The sequence below is a fragment of the Rhodamnia argentea genome, chromosome 6 (genome assembly GCF_020921035.1).
Source record: "Rhodamnia argentea isolate NSW1041297 chromosome 6, ASM2092103v1, whole genome shotgun sequence".
Taxonomy (NCBI): domain Eukaryota; kingdom Viridiplantae; phylum Streptophyta; class Magnoliopsida; order Myrtales; family Myrtaceae; genus Rhodamnia; species Rhodamnia argentea.
Window position 1 is genome coordinate 12,548,614 of NC_063155.1, and position 17,245 is coordinate 12,565,858.

The 17,245-nt window shown below is 43.0% G+C and overlaps 1 pseudogene; it reads left to right on the top strand.

Annotated features, from left to right (window-relative positions):
- LOC115727988 overlaps window positions 1-14,447 on the top strand; it is a 31,098-nt pseudogene extending 16,651 nt beyond the window's left edge.
- The last annotated feature ends 2,798 nt before the right edge of the window (window positions 14,448-17,245 follow it).

The window sequence follows — 17,245 nt, forward strand, 5'->3', positions numbered from 1 at the left end:
TGTACTTAATGAAGTATAAATTTGAGTCCTTTGAAAAGTTTAAGGAATTTAGGTATGAAGTTGAGAAACAAACATGAAAGAGTATTAAGGTTCTTTGATCTGATCAAGGAGGTGAATACCTTAGTACCGAATTCTTGGACTATCTTAAAGATAATGGTATTTTGTCACAATAGACACATCTTGCAACTCCAGAACATAATGGTGTTTCTGAAAGAAGAAATCGCATCTTATTAGATATAGTGCGATCTATGATGAGCTACACCGATTTGTCGGTATCCCTATGGGGATATGCCCTTGAGATGGCTGCATATTTCCTAAACAAAGTGCCATCTAAATCTATTTCAACTACGCCTTATGAGATATGGCACAGAGGGAAATCAAGTCTTAATCATATCAAGATTTAGAGTTGTCCAGTTTTCGTCAAGAAGTTGAGAACAGAGAAATTGGAGGCCAGGTTTGAACAAGGTTGCTTTATTGGATATCTAAAAGAGACTCTTGGATATTATTTCTATTTTCACTCAAACCAAAGAGTTTCGGTCAGCAAGCATGATTCCTTTCTAGAGAATCGGTTCGTCTAGGAAGGTGGTGCTAGGCGGAAAATAGTCTTGCAAAAAGAAACCAATGAAATACCAAATAACCAAGTTTAGACACCGATCTCTAATTCAGCGAGAGCTTCTGATATACAACTCTGCGAGAACGTCTCGTCTACCTATTCATTATAGATACTCGGTTGAAGATATTGAGCTACTATTCATTATGAATGATAGTGATCAATCGAGTGATCCTATCACCTATGAGGAGGTGATGTCGGACATCGATTATGGTAAATAGCTAGAAGCCATGAAATCCGAAATGGATTCAATGTATTCCAACGATGTTTGGACTCTAGTTGATTTGCTTGATGGTATTATATCAATTGGATGTAAATGGATCTTCAAGAGGAAGATGAATGTTGATGGTCAAGTTGAAACTTACAAAGTACAGCCGGTGGTGAAAGGAAATTGTAAAAAAAAAGGGATCTATTACAACGAAATTTTCTCACCTATAGCCATGCTAAAATCAATTCGGATTATATTGGCTATAGCTGCGTACTTGATTATGAGATATTCCACATGGATGTCAAAACAACTTTTCTAAATGGTTTCCTCGAGGAGGACATTTATATGAAACAACCACGGGGTTTTGAAACTAGTGGTGAAAGTTGAAAGGTGTGTGGGCTTAAAAGATCCATTTATGTACTCAAACAAGCCCTCAGAAGTTGAAACATCTGTTTTGATGAGGTAGTCAAATCGTTTGGCTTCATTAAGAACCTGGATGAACTTTATGTATACAAGAAAGTTAGTGAGAGCGCAATTGCATTTATAATTCTGTATGTCAATGATATACTTTTAATCGAGAATGACATTTCAATGATATCATCGATCAAACTATTATTATCACAGAAATTCTCCATAAAACATTTAAGAGAGGCCACCTATATTTTAGATATCAAGATCTATAGAGATAGATCAAGAAGATTGATTGGCTCTCTCGGTATACATACATAGACGAAGTGTTAACAATGTTTAACATACAATGTTTCAAAAGAAGATTATTACCTTTTAGGCATGGATTCCGTCTTTCCAAGGAAATGTATCCCAACACTCTTGAAGAAAGAGAACGGATGGTAAAGATACCTTACGCATCCGCTATTGGAAGCATAATGTATGCTATATTATCTACGCGACCCGATATTGCGCATGCTGTAATATTACTAGCAAATATCAGTCTAATCCGGGAGAAAAGCAATGGATAGTACTCAAGAATATCTTTAAGTACTTGCGAAGGACTAAGGATTTATTCTTGATATATGGAAAATAAGAATTTAAAGTTGAAGCTTATACTAATTTCGATTTTCAATCGGATCCGAATGACTATAAGTCTACATTTGGGTTTGTCTTTACACTCAATGGTGGTGTAGTTAGTTGGAAGAGTTCCAAACAAAGCATAACCGCTGATTCCACCACTAAGGCAGAGTATGTGGTCGCTTTTGAAGCAGAGAAGGAAGCTGCTTGGATGAAGAAGTACATTTCTGAACTTGGAGTAATTCCTTCTATTGAGCAGCCGATTACATTGTTTTGTGACAATAATGGGGCAATAGCTCAAGCTAAGGAAACAAGGTCTCACAAGAAGTCCAAGCACATTGAGAAACGTTTCCATCTCATCGGAGAAATAGTTTGGAGAGGTGATATCGCCTTGCACAAAACCGCCTCAACGAAAAACATGGCAGATCCCTTTACTAAGGCCTTACCTTAGTCTTCTTTTGAAAGACATCTTGAAAAAATGGGTTTGAGGTACCATACCAGTTGTCTTTAGTACAAGTGGGAGATTGTTAGAAATATGCCCTAAAGCAACTATGTAATAGTTACATGTTAGGCATTTCAGTTGTGTTTTCAATTTCTTATTTAATTAATAGCAAAGAAGTATTTATTCATTTGTCCAATTATTTACATATATGAATAAATTCTATAAGATCGATTGTGACTGGACCTATTGTGACATCCCGAAATTTCGACATCCGTAAGAAAATTGGATTCAATGAATTTTAAATCATAAATTCCATCTTGGAAAATAAAATTGGATTTTTGATGATTTAAGAGATAATTATTAGATTATCCTGAGACATCGCTCGTAGAAAATCAAGTCCGAGTAGCCAAGATGTCACATCGTAGCACCGCAAACCCTCATACTCAAGCTTAACCCCGACCAAACCCTAGATTTGAAATACCAAATTGCCCTCAATTGGTTAAGCCAAATGACTAACCTATCACCATTTACCAAATTACCAAAATGCCCTCGGATATTATCCATAAGAGACGAAAGTAATAAATTTCGACATGATCCGTGGGCCCCCTAATCAACTCAAGTCTTTTCCCCTCTTTCCTCTCTTTTTCTCTCTCCTCCCTCCTTTCTCTCTCTTTCCCCTTTTTTTATCCCCGACGACCACCTCTCTCTCCCTCTCTTTTCTTTTTTTGCTTCGGTCGATCACTACCACCGCTCCACATACTTCGCCGCTCCTCCATTGCCGCCCACCTCACTAAACCGCCACCGACAGCCCATCGCCCCGCTAAGCTCGTGCGCCGCGCCATAAGGCTTGAGCCGAGGACCCCGTAGGCCCTTTCCTCCTCTCTTGACCGGCGTCATCACCATCTCGCACCACCACCTCCGATAGCCTCATGCCGTCGCCGGCTCGTGTCGTACTCCTTACTTGTTGTCCAACTCTCATCGCCACTACCACCGCCATGGGCTAAAGCCTTCACGCCGCGAACCTCGAGCCCCGGTAGCAACCCTCATCGCTCCACTCCCCCTACCTTTGCGATACGTACTCACCAAACTATCGCGCCGCTGCTACCTTGTAACCTCATACCTATGTCGTGCCAAACCGACTCGAGCTCCCCTCCAACGGCATGCTGCCCCAGTAAGTCGAGGACCCTTGAGACCCGAACCCGCGCGTCCCCAAGCTCGAGAGTCCGCAAAGCCGCTGGCTGTACGGCGAGCCCGCCGTTGTTGTCGTTGTCATCGTCATCATCGCCGCTGCGCCGGAGTCATCGCCAACCGTCGTTTAGTTAGTGAGTTAACCCTCAAACTCTAATTAGGATGTTAATTGCATTTAGGGGGATAGATTAATTAGTATTAATGACAGGTTAGTTTAATTAACTATAGTCGGGTTAGATTAGTGATTATGGTCAAGTTAAATTAAATTTAGTCGGGTTAAAGTAACCGTAGTTACTTTGATTTAATTAGGATTACTTTATAGTAATCATGGTTAGATTAGATTGACCATAGTTACTTTAATTTAACTATAGTTACTTTTAGATAACTGCAGTTACTTTAATTAATCGTGATCGAAATAATTAGCTGCAACCGATTAGTTAATTATTATGTTACTAATTAGCTAATTAAGGTTGGGTTAATTAATTAAGATGAACTTAATTAATTATAATTAGGTTAATTAATTACGGTTAAGCTAATTAACCTTGATTGGAATAATTAATTATTATTATTATTATTGGGTTAATTAATTACGGTTATGCTAATTAACCTTGGTTAGAATAATTAATTATTGTTAATTAATTATTATTGGATGATTGTTCGTTGATTGCTATATATACCTTGATTTTGTGTGTGTGTGTGTGTGTGTGTGTGTGTGTGTGTGTGTGTAGGGTTGAGAGATTAATTAGCTTTATATAGATGCAAAGTTTGATGGATAATGCGTATTCATGTGACCATGTGTGAACCGAGTTTTGTGCATGAAAATGGCCTTGAGCCAGGTTTTGAGCACAACCGTATATGTGCATTGGATTAAATGCAAATATATAAACCGGTTTGATTGCCTAGTGTACTTGTGTGGTCACTGGATGGTCACCGTCACCTTTGGATACTTGGGGACGAAGCCGACACCCTTGGATACTTGGGATCGAGCCTGGTATGTTCGTGCCTAGGGTACTTAGAACCACATTACTTATTAGATGCCGGTCGTGGTAAGGTGCGAACCGATACTCCCTATAGGAATGCCTAATTGTTTGTCCATGCCGAGGGTACTTGGAACCACATGGCTTATCGGTTGCCGTTGCCAAAAAAATGGAACGATGCTCATCCCCGCGGGAAGAGCATGATTTTTCTATGACCGGGGATCGGTCATTAATAACCGTAACACGTGTGATGTATTATGCCTAAGAGTTGTAATTAGTGTTCTGGTTGTGTGCCTTGATTTGTGTGTAATTATTTGCATGATGTGTACTATTCAATGTGTGAACCAAGGCGGGGTAAGATTGTATGTGATTGATGATTGATTGTTGGGATGTGCATGATCCTATGATAGTTAAAGCGTGGCGATAGTCGTACCATATTGATCCGTTATCAATACTTGTCTTGCATGTTTAGACCACCCCGAGCGAATCGGTACCCTACTTGGACTTAGGCGTTGACTCACGGAGATTTTATATTCACCCATTGTTGTTGAATCTTTTTCATGACTAAGGTAATGGAAGTTCATCCAGTGAGGTTTAGGTCACCACTTGACCAGTCCTTCGACATCTTACATCATCCGATCCCCGATTTGGATCTAGTATGGGAACACTATGCGACAACCCTGCGGGTCGAGGAGGGATTGGGGCACCTAATGCCCCATCGCTTCAAGGCCTGGTTTGTCCGTCACGGAGATCAACTCTTTGGGCCAATCCACGGTTTCGACGGGCTGCGGTCCGCATTCCCCAAGATCCAGACTTGGGATCTTATGGATATAGATACCCCAAATGGGGAAGTCGAGGACCCGGAGTCAGACCTAGACTACTATCCAAAGATACTACACGACTACCGTAGATGAGTAAGCGTAGGAGTGAAGACCTTTTTTATGGAGACCTATTGATATGGATGTTGAGGGTGACATTGGCCCCTCTTTTGGAGTAGATACGACTTTAACCCCGGCCTAACCAGGTATCTTTTTTTATGGTCGTAGGGAATAGCCCCGAATAGTGGGCTTATAAATATTGTAACTTCCTTAGGGTTAATGAATATCTACTAATGGAAATAGTCTTCTGCTTTTGTTTGATGTGACTTCCTATTTTTCTATCCCCGTTGTCCGATTTGATGTTTGGGAGTAGCACGTTCTGCATGCACTTAATAAAAAGATAAAAATAATGGGTTCATGACGTGTTTGGGATGTCATCTTTTTATAACCTAAGGTGTTTTGGTAGAGTTGTCGCACACTCGAAGATTAGGGCATGCCAAACCCGCCCAAGATTGGTATCATAGCAATGTCGGCCTAACCCATCCGGTCATAGCCGGAGTGATAAGGGGCGTTAGGTTTTGAGATAGTTAGTAAGATTGAAAATCCTGTGCATGTGTTTGTTACTTGAGTTTTAGGCTGTAGGCCCGAGTTTCATTACGTGTTTCTTTGGGGTGAGTAGGGCCCCGTAAATTACCCGCAGAATAAGCAACCGTAATGCGGGGGTTCCTAGAGGAAGAGCAGCTTAGGAAGATCCCAGAGTGGATGGAATTTTACGGGTGTTAGAAGCCTTGGGAAACATAGTTGGGCAGTAAGTAAGGAACCGAGCTACTATTACTGCTGCCGCTCCTCCCGAAGACCTATTGGTTGGAAACGATAATGGAGGTCAATAGATGCACAAGTTGGAGGAGCAGTTTTTAAAGCTTAAACGGTCGAAGTTTTCAAAAGTAGGTGATCCGGAGGCTGCCACCCTTTGGATTAAAGAGCTAGAGAAGGCATTTACCTTGCTGAGGTGTTCGAAAGAGGATAAGGTGACACTAGCTATGTACCGGTTGCAAGGGAATGCCAGCACCTGCCGGGAAGTCTCACGAGGAAGGATCTTTCCCAATGATATGGTCCCAGTGTGGGATGCCTTTGTGGAAGCTTTCAATGGCAAGTACTTCTCATATTGTACCCGAGAGCAGAAGATAGCAAAGTTTTCACGCCTACGTTAGAACCGGACGGTAGAAGACCCCGTAGATAGGGCAAGGAGGTTTAGAGATGGACCGAAGCCCGAGTTGAAGGATCTGCAGGTGCCGCTGAACTTGAAGGATTATAATGAGCTGTATGGAAGGGCCCAGCTGGTGGAAAGAAATATGACTAAAAGGGCAGCTGCATCTAGATCAAGAATTGGCTTACTCCACTAAGACTAGGAATGACCATCGGTATGGTGAGAGGCCCATGTCGGGAGGAAAGCACCCAATCTCGCCCAAATGGAGAAACATTGTGGGGAAGCCAACACTTAGTCTTAGTGGAGTAAGCCAATTCCGTCATCGGAGGCATGAGAATGGCTCGTGCCCTTTCAGAGGAGGAGCCTGTTTCGGGTGTGGTCAATATGGCCACCAAGTAAGGGATTGCCCGTAGAGAAAGATGGGGATATAAGCACCGCCATAGTTGCAGCATGGAGGACAGCTGCGAGGGAATGTGCCACGTAACTACCAGGACCAACCCCCGGTGCAAGGAAAGGTGTATGTAGCTACCGGGGAAGAGGCGAAGGATTCGCTAACCGTTTACAGTACGGTCTTCTTACTTGATCATGTAGCTTATGCATTGTTTGACCCTAGAGCTACACATTCATTTGTTGCTAAGTAGTTTGTTAAATTAGTTGGGTTGAGTCCAAAACTACTAGGGACGGTCTTTAAGATTTCTATGTCGTTAAAGGATAATGTAGTGTATGCAGTAGGTTGTCCTCATTGTAAGTTGAAAATAGATGGTCAAGAAAAAAGAATAGATCTGATTGTACTGGAGATGTTTGATTTTCATGTGATTGTTGGTATGGATTGGCTTACGAAGCAAAGGGCTACGATAGATTGCTATCGTAAAGCAATTCGCTTTAACCCGTTGGATGAGGTTAATTTTGAGTTTGTGGAAAATTGAGAAAGAACTTTGACTCTATTGGTTTCGACACTGGGAGCAACTCATATGTTGAAAAGTGGCTATCAAGGATATATGGCGATAGTGGTTAGCACGTCGGTTGAGGAGCCAAGAATGGAGGACATCGCTGTAATATGTGAGTTTCCCGACGTCTTTCCACAAGAATCGCTAGGTTTGCTACCGGATAGAGAGATAGAGTTTGTAATTGAGTTAGTCCCCGGAACAGAGCCGATTTCTAAATCCTTGTGGCATTATCAGAGCTTAAGGAGTTGAAGGTGCAGTTGCAAGAGTTGTTGGATAAAAGATTTATCCGCCCTGGCACGTCACCATGAGGAGCACCTGTATTGTTTGTGAGGAAGGATAGATCATTACGCCCGTGTGTATATTACGGACAACTCAATCAGGTGACAATCAAGAATAAGTATCTGTTGCCAAGGATTGACAATTTGTTTGACCAGCTTTAAAGAGCTTTGGTATTTTTCAAGATTGACCTACGAACGGGATACCATCGGTTGAGGATTAAGAAAGAGGATATACCGAAGATGATACTTAGGACGCGTTATGGTCATTATGAGTTTGTTGCGATGCCGTTTGGTCCGATAAACGGTCCTGCTGCTTTTATGGATTTGATGAACATGGTATTCAAGGAGTATTTGGATCGATTTGTCATTGTATTTATAGATGATATATTGGTGTATTTGAGAAATTTTGAGAATCATGAGCTGCATTTGAGGATGATATAGCAAACCCTTCAAGATCATGAGTTGTATGCTAAATTTAGTAAATGCAAATTTTGGTTGACTCGTGTACCATTCTTATGTCATGTGGTTTCTAGCCAATGGATTTCTTTGGATCCGACTAAGATTGAAGCGGTCATGGATTGGCCGATGCCTATAACAATAATGGAGGTTAGAAGTTTCTTAGGTTTGGCAAGCTATTATAGGCATTTTGTGGAAAAGTTCTCTGCCATAGCCATGCCACCGATGCGGTTGTTGAAGAAGAACGTGAAGTTTAAGTGGACAACTAAATACGAGCGTAGTTTTCAAGAGTTTAAGCACAAGCTAACTATAGCTCCTATTTTGACGATATCGTGCGGTTTCGGAGTTTTTCAAATTTACAGCGATGCATCACATAAAGGATTGGGCTACGTACTAATGCAACATGGAAAGGTAGTTGCACGTGCTGCAATTGATAAATGAAAGACTTTATTCGAAGACAACAGGTTAAATGGCAAATCAAGAATAATGCATTTTCACTCTAAATGTATGAGTATAAGGTATACTAAGATTGTTTTAGTAAAGTTGCTTGATTAAGGTAATGTGACATGCTATGATCTAGATTTTGAACAAGTGAGTCATATTCTACATCCAATCAATCTTTCACATAACTTAATAAATTATATTTCCCAATGCATTCTAGTATATCTAACATGATCTAAATAAAGCAAAGTAGATTTCACATTAAGCAACACTTAAAAAGTTATGAGCGAACAACCCTATAGATAGATTTCACATGGATATTCATTTTGTCCACTTTATTATAATAATGAACTTTTCTTGAATAATTCAATAGATAAAATTGGTCATCTCAAACAGTTATTTTGCAACGTTGTGTGTTCCATTTTGAGTGAGGTAAATTCGGAGACCCAGTGTCACGCCCCGATCCTCGGATACAAAGCAACTCTACCAAATGCCTCGGGTCATTTAATGGTGACATCCCAAGCATGTCGTCGATCCATTGATTTTATTTTTTGATTAAGTGCATGCGGAAACGATCTACTTTCCCAAACAATATTAAGCACAACGGGGATAGTCAAAAGGCAACCAACAACCAGCAACTAGCAAAGCTCATTTTATTTATATATTGTTAACCCCGGTACATATGTACAGGCCCTATCTCAAGACCACTTCCTACAACCATAAAAAAATAGCGGGTTAGGGTTCGGGTTAACGCTACTCCGTACTACTCAAAAAGGGAGGGCAACGCCCATGTCCTCCCTCAAAGCAAGCTCGAGTAGGGTGTTGATTCGCTCAATGCGGTCTAAGCACGTAAGATATTGTCAATAACATATCAATGGCATGCAATTTTCACCACGCTCTAACCACTACGGGATCAAGCACTTTACTCAACCAGTCAATTACCAACCACATGCACACTTACCCCGCATCGGTTCATGCGCTACACAGTATTCAACATGGCATTTCACGACACAAGGACCAGGGCACACAACCGGAACATTCATCACGGATTCGCATGCAAAATGCATCACACGTGTTCTGGTTATTAACGGCCAATTGGTGCTCAACACACTAAACAGTTGGTGCTTTTCAGCATGACCAAGCGTCGTCCCGGTCCGTCGAGCACGGCAACCAATAGTCCTCCTAGATACCCCCAAGACAAACATACCGAGCATTCTTGTAAGGAGCGTCGATCCACAACTTGCCGCAACCGGTGTCTGACTAGCCATGTGATTCCGAACTCCCGCTGGCACGGACTATCGTGCTTCCAATAAGCCGTATAATTCCCTGGTACCCCCGCAACGGACATATCGGACATCGTCTAATGGTACTCCTGGGTGACGGTAACCATCATGTGACCACATAAGCACACCGGACAATCATGCCAATTCATATTTTTGTAATTAGCCCAATGTAATCATGTTCGTGCTCACAACTTCAACCGATTGTAACATTTCATGCTTAAACATGCAATCAGAAATTCACACATGACCACGGGAACATACGTTTTTCGTCATACTTGGTATTTCAAAATAGGTAATTAATTGTCATAATAGTGTATATATATATATATATACACACACACACACACAATCAAAGGCACATAACAATCATCAAATAATCACCAAATGATAATGAAATACTAATAATTATTTAATAAAAATTATTACTTAATAAAAATTATTATTTATTAAAATAATTATTTAACACGACTATGGTTAATTAATCCAACTATGATTAAAATAATTCAACTATGGTTAATTAACCTGACTAGGGTGAATTAACTCAACCATGATTAATTGAAGTAACTATAGTTAAATTAAAGTAACTATGATTAATCTAATATAACCATGATTAAATCAAGTAACCATGATTAAATTAAAGTAACTATGGTTACTCTAACCCAACCAAGGTTAACCTAACCTAACCATAGTCACTAACCTAACCCAACCATCATTAATCTAACTCAACCATCATTAGTTATAACTAATCCACAGTTAACTTTAGCTAAACTAACCCTAAACGTAATTGATGACCTAATAAGAGATTAGGGAGTTAACTCACAACGAATCGACCGGCAACAATGGCAGCGATGACAACGATGGTGCGGGCGACTCAAGACGCGTGGCTCATAGGCACGGGCGGTGGACCGGGCTCGCGGGTGGCGGAGGGCTCCGGGTCTCGAGCGGCAATTCTTAGGGCTTGGCTAGGGGCTCGGGGTCGGCAAGGCGGGCGGTGGCCAAGGGTGGCAAGGGGTGGGGGTGAGGGGAAAGGAGAGAGAGAGAGAGAGAGAGAGAGAGAGAGAGAGAGAGAGAGAGAGAGAGAGAGTGTGTGTTAATGGTGAGGTGAGAGATGTGAGATGTGGGGCCCACTAGGTCAAATCCTAATTAATGGGTTTTGTCTTTTATGAATAATGCAATGGCATTTTGGTAATTTGACTAATGGTGGTAGATTAGTCTTTTGGCACTAAGATTGAGGGTATTTTGGTCATTTCATGTCTAGAATTCGGTAAGGGTTAGGCTCGGGCACAAAGGATCTCGACGCTTTGATCCGATTGCTCGACTTTCTTGGCTCAATTTCTCTGATTTATGTCTCAAGATAATCCAATATTCATCCAAAACAAATAAATCAACGTTCAATTATTGTCCCTTAATCCTAAAAAATCCAACGTTATTTATCGGGTAAGAATTCATGGTTAAAAGTTCATCGAATTCATTTATCTTATAGACGTCGAAATTTCGAGATATCACACCAAGTGCCTTCAATTTGATGAATGGGACCTTTAAATAGGTTTTTCTTTGTTTTCAGCTATCATATGATGGTTGTGGTAGTTCTCGTGCTCTTCGATTAAATTGTCTTGTCAGGCGATCTTAAAGACACGCTCTCCAATATGGCTAGGTGCATTCATGATTTTTAATCCTTAAATGTTCTCAACGGAATCTGAATCCAAAATCATACTCGCGTAAATATTGATTTTGCCTACTGTAGTAAATCCTTTCTTGAATATTCTAGGCATAAACCAATTTATGTCGGAGTTCAGTGAGTCATCAAGGGCTTAATTTCTTTTTCGAGTGGGGCATGTATTCCGAGGCCTAATTATGGGGCGTCTTCTACTCGAAGTGATATTGTGACCGATCCTGCTTTCTAATAAAAGAGATCGAGGCCCAAATACGGTAGAGCGGAGAATGAGGCAGCATATGCTGTGGAGATTCCCAAGTGAGGCGGAAAATGAGGGAACTCGGTCGGCATATAAATTCACCACTTGCTCATCCCGAAACCAAAGCAGCCAAAGCCATCTACCAAAAAAGAGCTTACCATTTGATCTCCCTCTCTCTTGCTCTCTTTCTCCATCGTTTTCTATCATTTTCCCTGACTGAAAACAAGGTTAGTCGCTTTCTTCATTTTTTTCCTTTTTGTCTCCAGTCGTTGTCACATGTAATAGAAATCATTATCTTACAAGCACGTGTATCTGGCCTTTGTCGCGTTTATTCTTTGTGTGCGTTGTTTTTTTTTTGTTGGTTTGTCGCATGTCATCAGAAAAAGCTCAATGACTCATAGTCGTTGCGTATCTTTTCGTTGTATGGCCTAACTCTTGGAGACACGTGAGTTTCTTGATGTTTCAGTCATCTGGGTATTCTTTCTTGGCCACCAGAGATCGTTCTTTTTGTTCTGGACATTTTACTTGTCTTCAGTGGAAGGGAAAAAAAAAAGATGCAAAAAAGGGATCAAGAAAGGGCAGATTTGGATTTGTGTATGATTGGAAAACAAGTACATGGCATTTAAGGAAAATTAATGCAATTGGTCTTGACACTCGCATCTTTCTCTTATTGCTCGAGTCAAGATGTACTTTCTTAATAATGAAATTCTGGATACCGTGTTGGATTTCGAATTGTTTTAGGAAAGTTGTGCTAAAAATTATTCACTTTATGGACGATGGGTTGTATATGCACCGAATCACTTTAATGGACAATAAACTATGCTAGCAAAATTGGGTTTGCCGTTCTTGCCTAATCTTGTGCAATTGTAGACGGTCTTGGCTTGTGACTACGAATATGGTTATTTTTAGCTGGTTAGGGCAAGTGCTCATAGTTGTTTCTTGTCAATCCTGAAATTATTCACAGAGGAAGAGAGCGGAGAGAGTCGGCGGTGATGGCGGGGCAACAGTTGCAAGTCCTCAACGCCCTCGACGTCGCAAAGACCCAATGGTACCACTTCACTGCGATCATTATCGCTGGGATGGGCTTCTTCACTGATGCCTACGATCTATTCTGCATCTCCCTTGTCACCAAGTTGCTCGGCCGCATCTATTACCATGTCGATGGCGCGGCAAAGCCTGGTACTCTGCCTCCTAATGTCTCGGCAGCCATCAATGGCGTAGCGCTCTGCAGGACCCTTGCTGGCCAGCTCTTCTTCGGTGGCTCGGTGACAAGTTGGGCCGCAAGAAGGTCTATGGCCTGACCCTGATTCTCATGGTCGTATGCTCGGTCGCCTCGGGCCTCTCCTTTGGGCACGACGCCAAGGCAGTGATGGCCACCTTGTGCTTCTTCCGCTTTTGGCTCGGCTTTGGCATTGGTGGTGATTACCCGCTGTCAGCCACAATCATGTCCGAGTATGCAAATAAGAAGACCCGAGGCGCTTTCATCGCTGCCGTCTTCGCCATGCAGGGCTTCGGGATCCTGGCTGGCGGTATCTTTGCCATCATCATCTCGACCGCCTTCAAGACCAGGTTCGACGCCCCAGCTTACGAGGTGGACCCGCTCGCCTCAACTGTTCCACAGGCTGACTATGTCTGGAGGATCGTCTTGATGGTGGGAGCGATACCGGCGGGGCTCACCTACTACTGGAGGATGAAGATGCCGGAGACTGCCCGCTACACCGCCCTTGTGGCTAAGAATGGCAAGCAGGCCGCAGCAGACATGTCCAAGGTCTTGCAAGTCGACATTGAGGCCGAGCAAAGCAAGGTCGAGCAGCTGACAAAGAGTGAGGCCAGCGGGTTCGGCTTGTTCACCAAGCAGTTCCTCAGCCGCCATGGCATCCACCTGCTTGGGACGACCTCCACCTGGTTCTTGCTCGACATTGCTTTCTACAGCCAGAACCTGTTCCAGAAGGATATCTTCAGCGCAATCGGGTGGATTCCTGCGGCAAAGACAATGAACGCACTTGAGGAGGTGTTCAGGATTGCGAGGGCGCAGACGCTTATCGCCCTGTGCAGCACTGTCCCTGGGTATTGGTTCACCGTGGCCTTCATTGACAAGATGGGGCGGTTCGCCATCCAGCTGATGGGCTTCGCTTTCATGACGGTGTTCATGTTCGCGCTTGCTATCCCATACAACCACTGGACGCACAAGGAAAACCGCATTGGGTTTGTGATGATGTACTCGCTCACCTTCTTCTTCGCCAACTTTGGGCCCAACGCCACCACTTTCATGGTCCCGGCTGAGATCTTCCCTGCCAGGCTGCGGTCGACCTGCCACGGGATATCTGCGGCAGCAGGGAAGCTCGGGGCAATCATCGGCGCGTTCGGGTTCCTGTACTTGGCGCAGAACCAGGACCCGGCCAAGGCAGACGCGGGCTACCCAGCGGGCATCGGGGTCCGGAACTCGCTCATCTTATTGGGAGTGATCAACTTCCTGGGTCTCCTGTTTACGTTCTTGGTGCCTGAGTCGAAGGGCAAGTCATTGGAAGAGATGTCTGGAGAGAATGAGCAAGAGGCAGAGGAGGAGCCGAGGTCTTAGAGCAACAGATCAATACCAGGCAGTTTGAGATTTGGAGTTTGGACACAGTCAAGTCTATGTCACAAAGAATCCTGCAAATCCCAACTTCTGTTACAGTGTTTTGTACATCTAATCTCTTTTGGCAGCTGATTTTTTTTTTTTTTCCTGTCTTTAAGTTTGGCCTTTTTATTTTGGAGTGGTTTGAGCTTTGTGTTACGTATTTGTAAGTCAAAAAAATGCAAGTTCTGATGCCAGTTTCTTGTACATGATCTTGTTTTACCAATCCATGGCTCAGTTTTGGCGCCTTGTTGATCATTTTTATTTTCTATTCAAGTCTCAATGTCCTATGATCTTTCATATTATTGGAAAGAGTTGGTGGGTTTTCATGACTTCATAGAATTTTGCAATGAGATGGACAACTATAGAACTTGTCTTAGACATGTGAGCACAACATTATGTCGGTTGAGTTAAGAATGTTGTGTCAGTACCTTCCCCGGTACGATGAATCCTGATTAGGTTTGGTAAAATGTGCAAGGATCTCATCTATCTACTTTGCAGGATCTATTCTGGAAATGTCAAAAGTGCATCCGCATGTGACTAGCTTTCCAGAGTTTTGGCCAAACCTTGCTAGAGGTGATTTCTCGTGTATATTTTTATAACACGGGATATTCGAACCTTTAGGGCACTTTAAACGTGTTGTTTAATCCGATTTTGTTATCAATTGAATAAAATGTAGTTACAGCCGGTGAAAATTAATCATAAAATTTCAAATGGTGCCCATGTTGAAAATCACAGCTGAACTCAAATAAAAAAAAATTATCGAAAAACTAAAATACAAATTCACTCGTTTCAATTTCAAATAAAAATTCTGTTCCGGTCAATCCAATTTCAAACATAGATGCTAGCACCAGCATTGCTTCCCACTCTCTCTGATCCCGTCGAGTCGGGTCGATGCCAATGGATAGTCAGTTATTCATTTTCTGGAGGTTTCTTGTCCGATAATTACTTTTGTGAGTTATATGGTCTTGAGACATTTATGCATTTTTCTCTCGACTTAGAGTCCCTTTATTTGAAAGAAAACTGTTTTCGAAAGTGTTGACACTTAAAATAATCCAAGAAAGACTCGTGACGAGCACGTGAGAAAGCGATGATCAGCTACGGGAAAGGACACTGAAGCAAGGAACGTATCAATCAGAAAGGTGCCACGTGTCGGGGTAAATTCTGACGCCACTTCCTTCTAGAGCAAGAAAAGCGCGCGGAGGGAGGCCACGATCGAAGCGGTGGGCGGTAATCCCCACGAGGTAAAAGAAAAGGTGCGAAGACCTGGGAAACCGTCATCCACGTGGCTTATGGAAAAGAGCAGAGCGTGGGGCCAAAGGAAGAAACCGCTTGGCGGTTACCAAAGAGCTTGCCTATAAATACCTCGCAGTAGCAAGACACACACACACACAACCAATCCAAAACACTTGCATTTTCAAACTAGCTCTTAGCCTTTAGCCTTTAGCCTAGCCTAGCTATAGTTTTTAGATCCCCGTCGTCGATTCAATTCCAGCGAGTATCATATCCAGAGTTAGGTGTCGTCGATTAGATTCCGGCGTCTACTCGTTAGGTCCAGCACCGTTGATTAAATTTCGGTGTTGCACCCTTCACCCATCTTGTCTAGTACCGTCGATTCAATTCCGGTATTGTGTCCTACAATTTCCCATCCAGTGCTGTTGATTAAATTCCAGCATTGTGTCCTATATCATTTCCCGATCCTGTCGATTCAATTCCAGGGTCGAGTCAAAGTTTGTCACATACTGCTACTATTGCATATTGGGCCGTCGAAGTTGTCGAAAGCCTACTTGTAACGCGCCCTTTTGTGTAAATCTACTGCATTTGACACTCTCTGTCCAAAATCGACCCGTAACTCCTTTTCGGAAAACGAACGGATTAAGTTTGATAAAAGATTCTCGTGTAAGTAACCCTCTTTGGGCCATAGTCGATCCGGGCTTAGAACCCATAATCAGCAAAGCCCCGTCGAAGGATTTCGACGCGCAACAATCTTTTTTGGCACACCTGGTGGGACCTTTGGTGTCGGTTCGAGAGAAGTGCTATGCCACGCACACAAGGACGTAACAACATAGACGGTGGTGGAGACGAACCCCGGGAAGAAATACAACGAATGGAGTCATCCACGGCCCACCAAGAGGACGTCGAGGTCTCTCGACGTAACGTTGAGGAGCCAAGGAGAAATCCGTAAATGACGCCTGTCATGTTAACATCGATAAGGCGTACCATTGAAGAAGTCCGTAACGAGTTTGTCGATTACATGGTCCAGCGGATGACCGAAGTTGTCGGGCTGTTAATCATCAACACGTATCACAAATGTGCTGCGGGGCAACATGGGACTACAATTAACCCACCTTATGCTCAAGAAGGGAATGGTTTCGTACCAACAGCAAACAGCGGTCTACCAAGAACGACACCGCCAAATATAGGCCTTGCGGGATAGAATACTCAGCCTTTAGCACCTGCGCGGATTCTACAACGAGGTGAGGCGTTACCGGCCAACGAACCTAGACCTCCGATAAATGCAGACACAGGTATGTTCCCTAGACATCCTATTCGACAAGATATACATGCGGATACCGTTATGTTTCCGGGACACCCGATTCGACAAGACGAGAATATTGCTCGTCAGGAGGTCGCCGCCCAGCATAACCCTATCCCCGCCAATGAACAACCGGTACCCATGATCATCGAAAATCAGGGGGCAGCACCCTTTAGAGGGCAATGGCAAGCTAGGGGGCAGGATCAATTTCCCCAAGCCGGGGGACAAGGACAGTATGGACACCAGCCCATACGACACGGGTATCGCCAGATGAATCAGGGTTTACAACCACTAGGTCCCG